Source organism: Passer montanus, unplaced genomic scaffold (assembly GCF_014805655.1).
Source record: "Passer montanus isolate IOZ18808 unplaced genomic scaffold, ASM1480565v1 scaffold21, whole genome shotgun sequence".
Classification (NCBI taxonomy): domain Eukaryota; kingdom Metazoa; phylum Chordata; class Aves; order Passeriformes; family Passeridae; genus Passer; species Passer montanus.
Window position 1 is genome coordinate 9,325,828 of NW_024366703.1, and position 11,581 is coordinate 9,337,408.

The 11,581-nt window shown below is 39.1% G+C and overlaps 1 long non-coding RNA gene across 1 annotated transcript; it reads right to left on the reverse strand.

The window, feature by feature from the left end:
• Positions 1 to 216: 216 nt before the first annotated feature.
• On the reverse strand, positions 217 to 11,359 carry LOC120502133. Its single transcript, XR_005627461.1, has 4 exons — positions 11,302 to 11,359; positions 4,648 to 4,737; positions 4,405 to 4,452; positions 217 to 1,031 (listed from the first exon to the last, which is right to left on the reverse strand). It is a non-coding gene; the product is annotated as an uncharacterized LOC120502133 (long non-coding RNA).
• Positions 11,360 to 11,581: the final 222 nt, after the last annotated feature.

The window sequence follows — 11,581 nt, forward strand, 5'->3', positions numbered from 1 at the left end:
ACTAGGCAATACCATTAACTTGCTTTTCAGACTTAGAGATAAGAGCAGAAATTAAATTCAGACTGCTAAATGAAATTTTAGTATAATGTACTATAGCAATGCAAAAATCACCTTTGAGTATTTGAGGCTGTAGAAATTCTGCAGTGGTGGGTCAAAGCCCAGAATAATATTTCTGAGGATCCCAGAAGCAATGGACTATTCTGTATATTGCTTTCATTATTTTATTGAGTATCCCCACCCTTTCAACCCCCAAAATCTTCTAATATCTGAAGGGACAGCATGATCAAGGCCTTCAGAATGCTTTAGGTTTAGCTGTGTGTTTCTGCACACTAGAAAAGTATCCCAGCACATTTTCTGAGTCATAATTTTCACTGTTTCTATCCCAGCATCTCCAAAAGCACAAAAATACAAGGTTTGTCTCTCCCCAGGGAAAATTGCTTTGTCTGCACATCTTGGCTGGAGTCCAGTGGAAATTTCAGCTGCAGATGAAGATTCCAGGGAGGTACCAACCTCAGCCTGAGCCACACCTCCCTGTTCCCTGCAACAGCAGAAAGGCCCCCATTACTGCTGCTTTATTTGTGTCCTTGTCATTACCCAACACTCTGCTCAGACACAGACTTAACCTCTGTCCAATTAGGCTCAAGAATGCTGCTCCAATTACCGCGCTGATTTCCCTTTGATGACCTGTTCACTCAGCGATTCAGAAGGTCTCTGCTAACAGGAGGACACTCTACCTTGCATGACATTAATAAATCTTTCATCAGTACATTTCAGATTCATTGCAGTTACAAGCAAAGTTCTTTGAACTCATGTTGTGCTGTTTGATGTATCTTTTAAGGATGCTCACAGCATAGAGGCCAGAACTGGGACAGGCTCCTGAAAGATGCAGATACAAACCCTAGTTTTGTAGTATCTGCTGAATCTTTGAGGGTGTTGATTAAGGCTGGAAGCAGAATATCAGTTCTAACATTCCTCCAAAGGTTTCAGATCCAACCTCCAACTTTGCAGCATGGTCTGTCTGATCATTCAGCCTTAGAAAAAAATAGACATATGAGATAAGAGCATGCCCAGAATTTGTTGTTGGCTACATGTAGGGGAAAAAAAAATCTAGAAGAGATAATTGTCTAGCATATTATTTGATAAGTATCAGCTTGTGGCACCGAGAAATGTCTTTTATTAGGTAAAAACTATTTTAATTTTTTAAAATTTTTATCTTTTAATGTGAATGTAAAGTGATTTAAAATGACTGATAGATTAGGTCTTCATAAATTAGCAGGAGACTGATTACTGAGGAGTATCAAATTGCTAAGTGTGATTAGGCATTAACTCCATATCCAATTCCCTGAGAAAAGCAAAGCAATCCTTCCCTGTTTAGAACACCTTAACCACAAAAATATATAAAGAAACTGCCCAACCCACGTACCCCCAAAAAGTTACGCTGAAAATAATTCTGCCAACCTCACAGCCATGGGAACAAGTTCATGGCCTGGGACAGATGGAAGGGTTTGTTTTCCTGTATTTAGTTGAAATTTACTGAGAATGCCACCAGAAAGACAGCACAAATCATAATGTCATTTTGATCTAGATGGAGGCTTTCTGCAACAACAGTCTCTCATCACAAGCACCAATGATCCACTCCTTTATCCATTTGATTCTTATTCAAGGTAATTTTTGCACCAGAACTGAGAGTTTGAAGTTCTGATTAGATGGGTCTTTCATGGTGTGCTTACATACCCTTTTTTTTGGCATGGGTGTGTGACATATTTATCCTGGATAATTGCCCTGCTTTTCTTCCTTTTATAATGCCTTTGAACAGATATCAATCTCTGATTCCTTTTCTGTGCTGTACACCTCACACCATCTAGATAAAACCAAAATCCTCTTTTACCTGTCAGCATGTATCCATTGTTGAGAGATGAAGAGCTAGCTCTATTTTTTGGAAGCAGAATGCGGCTCTGTGGTAAATGGAGTGTCTGAGGGGGAACAGGGAATGCTACCACTATTTACGATTATAATTTTTAATTATATCTCTATAGTATAGATATCATATACTATAATTATGTGTTTATTATTATCTTTCCATAATCAGTATGTTTGTTATAATTTCTTTATGAAGTACATGTTAACTTCAGATGCAGATGGCAAGTTCCTGACAAAAGGACTGCTTAGCTAAAAAATAACTGAGTCTCACTGGGTATTTGGGACAAGACTATCACATAAAACTGTTCTTAGCAGAGTGATCTGGGACTGCAGGGACCAACCACCTGGCAAAGCCCCCAGAGGCACCACCTACCAAGAGGTACCTTGGGGTGACACTGAAAGACACAGGAGCACTGAAGAACTCATATGGCTTCTCTCATACCCTGCTTCTGAACAGGACAAAACCACTGGAGGAGTGAGATCAGGTGTAAGCAGCAGTAGTTTTGACCTTAAACCTTGGTCTTCAAGGGCATTTCTCATTTGGAGCAGAAATTATGCCAGAGGCTTAACGTATAGATTGCTCTTGACAGAACTCAAGCCTCTGCTTAACTAACAGCTTGAAATGTCCCCAGTGACTGCTGCAAAATTTTTTGAATTCTTGGGAAAACTAATGAAAGTGAGGGCACAGAAATGTAAACACATTTTTGCAGCCAAAATAATTTTCAGTCTTGTGGGTTTTGCATTTTTGTGCAAGTGACAGAGACAGATGAAGAAAAAGGGAAGGTTGACTGAATTCTGCTGATAACCAAATATATTCAAGCAGCCAATAAGGTTCCCATACCTTACTGATAAAATGGCCTTACATTGTTTATTAAAACACGTGCTGAAGATGCAGCATTTTAAATCCTGTCTTCAGAAAGCTGCTGACCCCCTTGGGAAGCATTTCACCACCCTTCAGCCTCACTCAGGCTAGAGAAGGGAAATGAAATTGAGCTGTAACACTCCCTTGGAAAGAGTAACTCTCCATGGACTATTTGATAGTGGAGGCAACCCTGGCACTGTTACAGACGTGCACAGGCATTTTGTGAGGTCGGGGGGAGACTGAGATTGTTTTCAGGCATTTTGATTGTTGGCAACTGCCTTTCACTTGTTTGAAAGACATCTCTATTACTTTTATTCACACCCATTAAGAGAACCTATGCCAGATCTCTGCCTGAGGCCAACCCTCAGTCTCCTCAGACACGACCAAAAACTCTTGGGACTAGGCTATGAAAAAACAACTGTAATCAGCAGCCTGCAGGGGCAGGAGTGCCAAGAGAAGTGGGTTTGGCTGTGGTAACTGAGGTGGAGACACCAAACCATCCACTAGCAGCTGTATGCTGCAGTACACGGGCCAGCAGAGAGCAGGGCAGTGCAAAACTGCCCCTCAGCCCACACTGGGAACACTTCTGTGGGAATATACCAGGAAACAGTCAAGGTCAGGTTGGACAGGGCTCTGAGCAGCCTGCTGTAACTGAAGATGTCCCTGCCCATTGCAAGGGGGTTGGACCAGATGGCTTTTATCCTAACTCAAAGTATTCTATGATTATGCTGAATTACTATTTGTACAGCCAGGCACACACAAGACATTTTCCCAGACATGCAAAACACCTCCAGGGTTTTCTGCTCCAAGGAATGTGACATGTCTCTTGGAAGCAATCCTTGCTCACGTTGGTTAATCTTGCTCAGCACCTTGTTTATGTCTTCACCATATGCTCACGGTCTGCTTGCAGAATCTCTGTGGCTCTTCGTAATCTCTATTACCCTTCCTCTTTTCCAAAGGCTGTTTATTACCTTTTAAATTTTAAAGTTTATTCTCTTGCACCTGGTACACTTCTCTCCTCTGCTTCCCCAGGACCACTCAGGCCCTCACAAGCTCTTCAGAACAACATTTCTGTCATCAAACCTGCAACTTTGCTTACTGGGGCTCAGCTGTTTGCCTGCTCTTTTTCACTATCATCAACATCTTAAACTTGAACACTCCCCACCAGCTCTCTTGCAGACACTAATTTAAATTTATTTTTGTGTCCTTCTACATTTCTTACCTTAATTCAATCCTCTCCTCTTTCTTTACTTTGTTCAATTGCCCATTATTAGACTACTGGATTCCTCCTTTCCTTATCCCCCAGCTTCCATTCCTCCCATTCACTAGAAGTTAGACTGTTGTCCTTCACCTTGGTTTTCTCATTGTGGCTGGTGGCCAGAACTCCAACTGTACCATAATCTCTCTTTCACTTCCTCCAGATATCTTGAATATTCACTCATCTTTCAGCAGTGATGCAAAGGTGTTGTCTCCATAATATCTACACATCTGTGGCAGGACCCACCTTTGGTTTCCTATTAGCTTCGCAATTGCCCAAACCACTTTTGGGTTTAATGGTTCTATATTACATGTTTCCTGAAAATTGTTTGTCTCAAAATTTTCAACACGCTTACAAGCCTTACTTCTTGTAGCAATTATAGCTGAGACAAATGCATTCTTTACATTCCTTCCTGCCAAAAAAAAAAAAAACCACAGCTGCTTCATTTTTCTACCAACCACCAAGGCAAGACTTTGATTTCCCAAGATTAGGCTGCTCCTTGTGTTTCCTGACATCACTGCCCTGAGCACCCTGCATTGATGCAGCCAGGAGAGCTCCTGCTAAATTCCGAGGGAGCCATCAAATCCCTGTCCCTCTACACACTCACCTCTGGGCCAGGAGGGATGTGACAAGTTCCAGCTTTGTGCAGAAAAGCGGCAGAGGAGCAGCAGGACATGGCTGACAGCTGGGGGACACGCTGCTAAGGCAAGGAGGGAATCGTTTAATGGGATTAGCACACAGAGGAGAAAAGAGGCAAGAAAGTACCAGACTTACAGAGAAATCCCTGTACCAGGAAAAGCTTTCCCTGCTTTTTGCGTGAATGTTGCTGAGGGTAACAAAAAAAGTACAAGAGAGCAGTGTTTTGCAGGTGAACAGGCTAGATTTAGACCAGCACAAAGCACAATCAATCAATTTTTGTGCTAGCAGCAGTGCTTGAAAAGTGCAGAGCGTAACTGAACTTATTTTGCTTGTTTTATAGACTTTTAACAGGCTTTTCAGAGCATCTGGCAGAATGGAAGATGGCACATTTTATCACAATTCATCATTCTTAAGGAACTGATCAAGCTTACAGCAAGCTGATGGGTGGGCTATGAGAGTGAGGGGGGTACTTCATGATAGCACATTGCACAATTGTTTTGCCTCATTATCTTTTAAATATATACTAAATGTCTGGAACATAGAAATATTTACAACTGTAAATATACCAAATATCTGAGGCCATAAGGAACTTAGTTCCAAGGAGGGGGCTAGACCATACTATTTCTGGATCCACTAAAGTCCATAGAGGTGATGTGAAGTCACAAGAGATGAAGATGAGCTCTACCTGAATATTCATAGTATTGAGCGTAGGATGTAAAGTCAGTAATTTTGTTTTACATCAACAGATAATAGAAAGCACTACATTGTATATTTTCTACAGCAAAACACATTAAGGGGGTAATTTAACATACCTGGATAATATTAATGAGAACTCTATGAATTTTTTTTAAGAAATGGAAGCTTATTGGGAGCACCTCTGCAGTTTCTGTTGCATAAACACACTCATTTGTACTATGTAAAACTAATATAAATAGGTTGCCAGATGCTAAACTGATATAAAAGAGTGGAAAAATCTGACCTAATGTTGTTTTGTACCTACACTGCACTCTGCACTGATGTAAATGAGAAGACAAGACACCAAGCAAGTGAAAAAAAAGGAAGATAACATTTTCGTTTGGAATACAAAGCTGTGATGTGTCCTGCTCCAACACTTCCTTTCATTTACATGGGAGCCCTGCTGCATCTCTCAGTGGGGATGGAATTAACACATTTCAAAGCTTTCATCTTGGTTTTTTTGCTGAACAATAGGAAAGTTTCCCAAGATGCAAATCTTTCAATACAGTAATAAACCTACATCTTCACCTTGTCTTCAGCCCCAGTCTGCACCTCCTGAAATTTTTTTTTTACCTATACCCTGATAAAATGCCTGCTCCCATTGAGAAGTTCTATTTTGTAACTTGAATGTCCATTAATATGCACCAAAACTGTGAAAAAAGGAAGTGTAAAAGTGACAAAATACTTCCAGAGAAGCATAAAGAGTATTCCTGGATAATAAAGGCATTTTTTACCAGCCAGAGGACAGTCTAACAAGGACTGATGACAAAAAGTTTAGAATAAGCTGATAAATTTTAGAAAAAGCAAGTTCCTAACTAGTCTGCATTTTATGAAGTTTTTCTGAATAAAAACAGCCCTTGACTGAAAATTAATTTTTTAAGAAAACGTCTTATGGGTCTCAGTGTAGCAGTAAATTGGTGACATTCTGCAATAGGAGTCACATAGAATTCAACTTACAGATTCACAAGAGAAAGATCAAAAGACATCTCTGTTTTCTTATTGAAATATCTCAGGCCACCCAATTATCCAGCCCTGAGTCCAATAACTTGTATTTAACTAAAGCATTCTTTGTCTCAGATTAAAGCTTGTCTGCTATAAAAGCTCTCAGACTTTGCTGTAAAATCTGAAGAGACTTTGTCTCTATCCCTTTCCTTGTACTTTGTTCCAGTAGTTAATCACCATTACCATGTATTCTGAAAAGCTTCTTTTGAGTCTTAATTCAACTTCAGCCTTTGCTTCTTGTGGTGCATCTCTCCTTCAGGCAAAAAGAGGTTCTTAATATCTCCTATTTTTTTCTCTATGTGAATGCAGTTTATAAAAAGCACAAACAAATTTCCACCTACTCAGGAACACAGGGAAGAGAGCAGATAAAGCTTTTAATCAGCTGCAGCTTGTATCCATCTTGCTGAAATTCATGCAGCACACAAACTCTTCAGTTCTTTTTTTACAAAACAATTCACTTTTCCAAGTAGAGTTGCTGATACACCAATCACAACTTTCAGTATTTGAAACCATCAATATTCTTGTCTAAATAAAATATGCTTTACATTCTCTAAAGTTTTCTTCAAACTTCCCAATGTTGGTTCTTGCTTAACCTTTGTCTGAGGTGATGAAGGGACATCTTTCTTATCAGACTTCTCATCCACTTGCAAGCATTTCTATTCATGACTCTCAAAAAGAGAATGCTTGGTTTTATTCCCCTATTCTTTCACTTCAAAATGATTTCTTATCATGAACTCCCTAAAGTTTAGCAAAAATCAACTTTAATTGTGGGCAATTATATTCCTGTTTTTTCAGTATTTATTTCCAGAAAACATAGTATATCCCTCCCACCAGTGTACCTGTGAGCCATATGGGGTTAGCCAAGCAGACCAATTATTTGAGCTGCTATTTCATTTCAGCTACCAGCTCATCATATTTGGGTTGTTTTGTTTTTAATATCAGTCCAACACTAGCACTGTCTTTCCCTTCTGCAGTTTCCCTAGCCAGCTAAAGTTAATTGCACACTAAGATCAGGTAGACAGATGCTCCTCTGTTATAATATTTTTTCTTTTTTTTTCAACTCCTAGACTCTGTTATCAGATAGAAAATATTCTCCAAAAGAAATTGCCTAACATTCTCATTTTATTCATGGATTAGAAAGTTCTTCATCTTTGTGTGATAAACTCATCACTTGCATTTTCCCAGCTACCAGACAAAAGTTGTCTTTGAAAAAATTTGGCCTTCTCTGCACCAAAAAACATTTCATTATCTCTCTCTACCAACAAAAGTAATATCTTTTGCGGGGATTTTCATACCTAATATAACTGACAAGGAAAGATTCTGTATGACTTACAAGCATAGATTTTTCTCTAATATTTGTAGCCTCCTCTTACTTTTTTTTGCACATCACAATTTCCCAGGGTTATTGATTGCCATCTGTTTCCCTTTTTCAATGTTAACTATAAATTGCTTTGAAAAAAAAATTTAACTGCCTCCCTTGCACATTAAACTAGAATGAGCTTTTAGCCAAAGTCATTGTTTTTCCTGATTTGTCGGTTTCTAAAATTAAAAAAGCTCTTGATTTTCCTTCTCATTCTTTTTTCTATTCCTTCAAATGGTTCAGCTAATGATTTTCCTTTTACCTGGTGAAGCTGGATTTTCTTTGCAGCCTTTTATCTGTGTGTGTCTTTGCAAGTACAATTATTACTTCTACCTCCTGTTTGCTCTGTGGGTGTGGGGGGCCAAGAGTTCTTCTCTCTGACCAGCCCCAGCTTCCAGTCCAATGGGTCACCTCCATCCAGGGCTGTTAAACCTAGAGTAAAATCACTTGGTTCCTTGCAATAGTTGTGATATTAGAAAATGGGGTTTTTTTGTCAAATGATGTCCTGGCATGGTGAGGGCTGCCCTGTGCATCTCCAGGTGAAGCCACAGTGCTTCTCTCTACCCAAACACAGAATTGTGCCTGCTGAGTGGATCCCATTGGATTTTACTTACTCTGGGACTAACCTGTGATCTCCTCATATCAGATTTTGGATATGGGGGCAGAAATCATCTAGGAAGTGTTTGAGTCTTCAGGTTTTAGCAAGAGATGATTACTAAAGATTCACTAAAGAGAATTATGTGTCAAACAAAAAAAGTGTGACCACCAGAAGATGCATGCTGGTCCTACTCTGCTTAGTGACATACAGCACTGTTTGATAATAATCTGTCACTGCCATTTCTAAAAGACAACTTAAAACTAAGCTGCACCTTATTATCTGCTCAGTTTTCTTAATTTGAATAATTTCCTTCGACCACTTTAATTTTTATGGACTTTGATCAAATTCCAAAAAAATAAAAATGCTTAAATGAGAATTACAAAGGCTTTTGGATTTGTTTTTGGGGTTTTTTTTCTTTTACTACAATCTTCAGTCATTGTTTTTTTTTAACATCTTTCTTAAAAGAAAAGATGTGATGAAGACAGTGGCTAATAAATTCAAATGACATCAATTGATCTCCACATGTTGATGTCACCAATATTCCTATGAATGCCATGGTTGAAATCTTAGTTCCATTAAGGATCATTAGTTTCTTGAATGCATTCATTATTCAAAACCACTTGCTAGTTATTTTCTGCATATAATTCCACCTCTGGAACTTGTGGGGGGTGTGTGTCTTCTTTACTCACTTAACATTAAAATGTCCTTCCTGCCTTTGATAAGACAAAACTTTCATTGATTTGAGCAGAGATTAATTCTCTTCTCTAAATACCTGCTCTCAGACTAGCATCCCTTCAGGTTTTCAACACTTAAAATGAGTTGTGAGTTAATTTGGGCAATCCCTTTTTAGTTCTCACACTGATTAACAATAGATTAATTTTGTTTCATTATTCACTCAGCTCTTTGGTAAAACCAGGAAATCTCTTCCACCATCCCTCACACTTTAAGAATTAATTTTCCAAAATATTTCCTTTTTAATCAGAGTTTCTATTTTTAAAAAAGACAATATTATAGTTACATCAGTTCAGAAGTTTTAGTAGATGAGAATTTCATTAAATGCATTTCTGACCTTTATATAAACATTACCTCTGTAAAGTGCTATATTTTCAAAATTATTTCCCTTAGATCATAAAAGAAATGTCAATATTTTTCTGTTATTTAGTGGGTCATATTGTGTTCTTGTTAATAAAAGAACCTATGAAATAACTTTGTTCCTCAGTAGTTACACTCAGCATTGCAGCCAGCATAAGAGAGAGTAAAATTGAGATAGGTGAACTTCTTTGGAGAAATGATTTATTGCACTTTGCAGTTCATTGGTTTTTCACACTTAACAGTTTTCATTAAATTGGTTATTTCTGCTTTTTAACAAATCACCAAAATGCAGTAAGGCTTTTTAAATAAAAATAAAAATTAAAAAAAAACCCCACGAAACAAATGTTTCAGTATCTGCTGTGTGAATGCAATTTAAATGAAAAGACAGATGTTTGTAAATCATCAAATCTACCTGCATTCATTTTCTTTCTAGATTAGAAACTCAAAAAAGAATTAAAAAAATATATTTCTTCCTTGATTAATGCTCCTGGAGTCATACCAGTGCAAATTTTTCATTCCCACCTCATTTGAAAACAAAAACTTCATAAATTTTTGCTGAATGTACCCTGACTAAGCATGAGCTTAAAAACCTAAAATAGTATAAACTTGTAATTTGAATTTGTTTATCTGTGAGGGCGCTGTACAGGCCCAGCCACGCAGCTCTGGGGCAGCCTGAGGATGACCCCACTTCGATGAGCTGTGATTAACCTCTGCTTTTCCATGGGACCAGGGGCAACAGGCAAGGAGGAGCAAAGGGGCCTCATGGCAACCTCCACACCATCCTGTGCTGGCCAGCCAGGGCTGTGTTCACTGGCAGAGGGCCCTGTGTGAGTGGAAACATGCATTTCAACATGGCTGTTTCCTCACAAGCTGTTATGACTTTGGTTCATGGTTTTTTTGCTGCTTGTGTATCTTCAGAAAAGCAATTGGTTGATTGTTTTAGTTTTAAATTCCAAAAGGTAAAGAAAATGGGGTGGAGGAATAACTGGGTCATATAAACCATTTAGTTTGAAAGTTCCCATCATAACACCTTCTCTTCACACTGGAAAACTGAAGTTATTTGGTTTTGGTATTTTTTTCTGAGCAAAAGCTAAGGCAGCTGTCAGTCATTCATCCTAATGGTTTGGGGCAGGGGGGAATATCTTTGTTTCTTTTCTTTGAAATTCTGGAAAGCAGAGAGCTATTTTAACCACACCAATATTGAATATCAGTCCAAAATTGCACCAAGAAAGGGAGCAGTGTTTTGAACTTCTTTTCCTTCAAAACTGAGGGGAAAGAGTTGTTTGGCAAGACTTTCTCAGCTGCAGCTGGAGGCTCTGGAGAGGACACACAGACATCTAGTGGAGAAAATGCAGGAGATCCAAAAGGCCAAAACTGGGACATATCATGCACAGACCCATGGTGGTTCGCAGAATCACTGGGTTGGAAGAGACCTCAAAGATCAAGTCCAACCCATGCCCCAACACCTCAACTAAACCATGGCTTTAAGTACCCCATCCAGTCTTTTTCTAAACACATCCAGGGATGGTGACTCCACCACCTCCCCAGGCAAACCATTCCAGAACTTTCTCACTCTTTCTATAAAAAACTTTTTCCTAATATCCAACCTATATTTCCCTTGATGCAGCATGGTTCCCCTCAGCAACCCCACACCCTCACTACCATGGGGCTGAAAGCCAGCCCAAGGCACATCAGGACATCTGACTGCACAGGGAAAGGCAGTCCCATGCCTGGAGACAGTTCTGTACCCCCTTTCCCTCCTTTATTCCTCTCTCTCCAAACTATGGACACATCATGAGAACATGTTCTACCATCTTATTGCAAAGGTTTCATACCTTCTTGGTGATTTCTCATGACCAGATCATCACAATACTGACACCTTCTTCTCTGCACAGCCAACAAACCCCATCCTTGACCAGCCAACCTACTCTTTTACAATACCTATCCCAACTGGATCTGGCTGTGGCCTATTAAGGGCAGGCCTGTTCCTAATTCTTGACAATTAGCACAGCTATAACTCCTTAGGGGTGAGATTACCTTCATCACTATCTCTATTTTCTTACATTCCACCCATCCACAATTCCCCCTTTTCTTTTACTTACAAAGTTGCAGTTT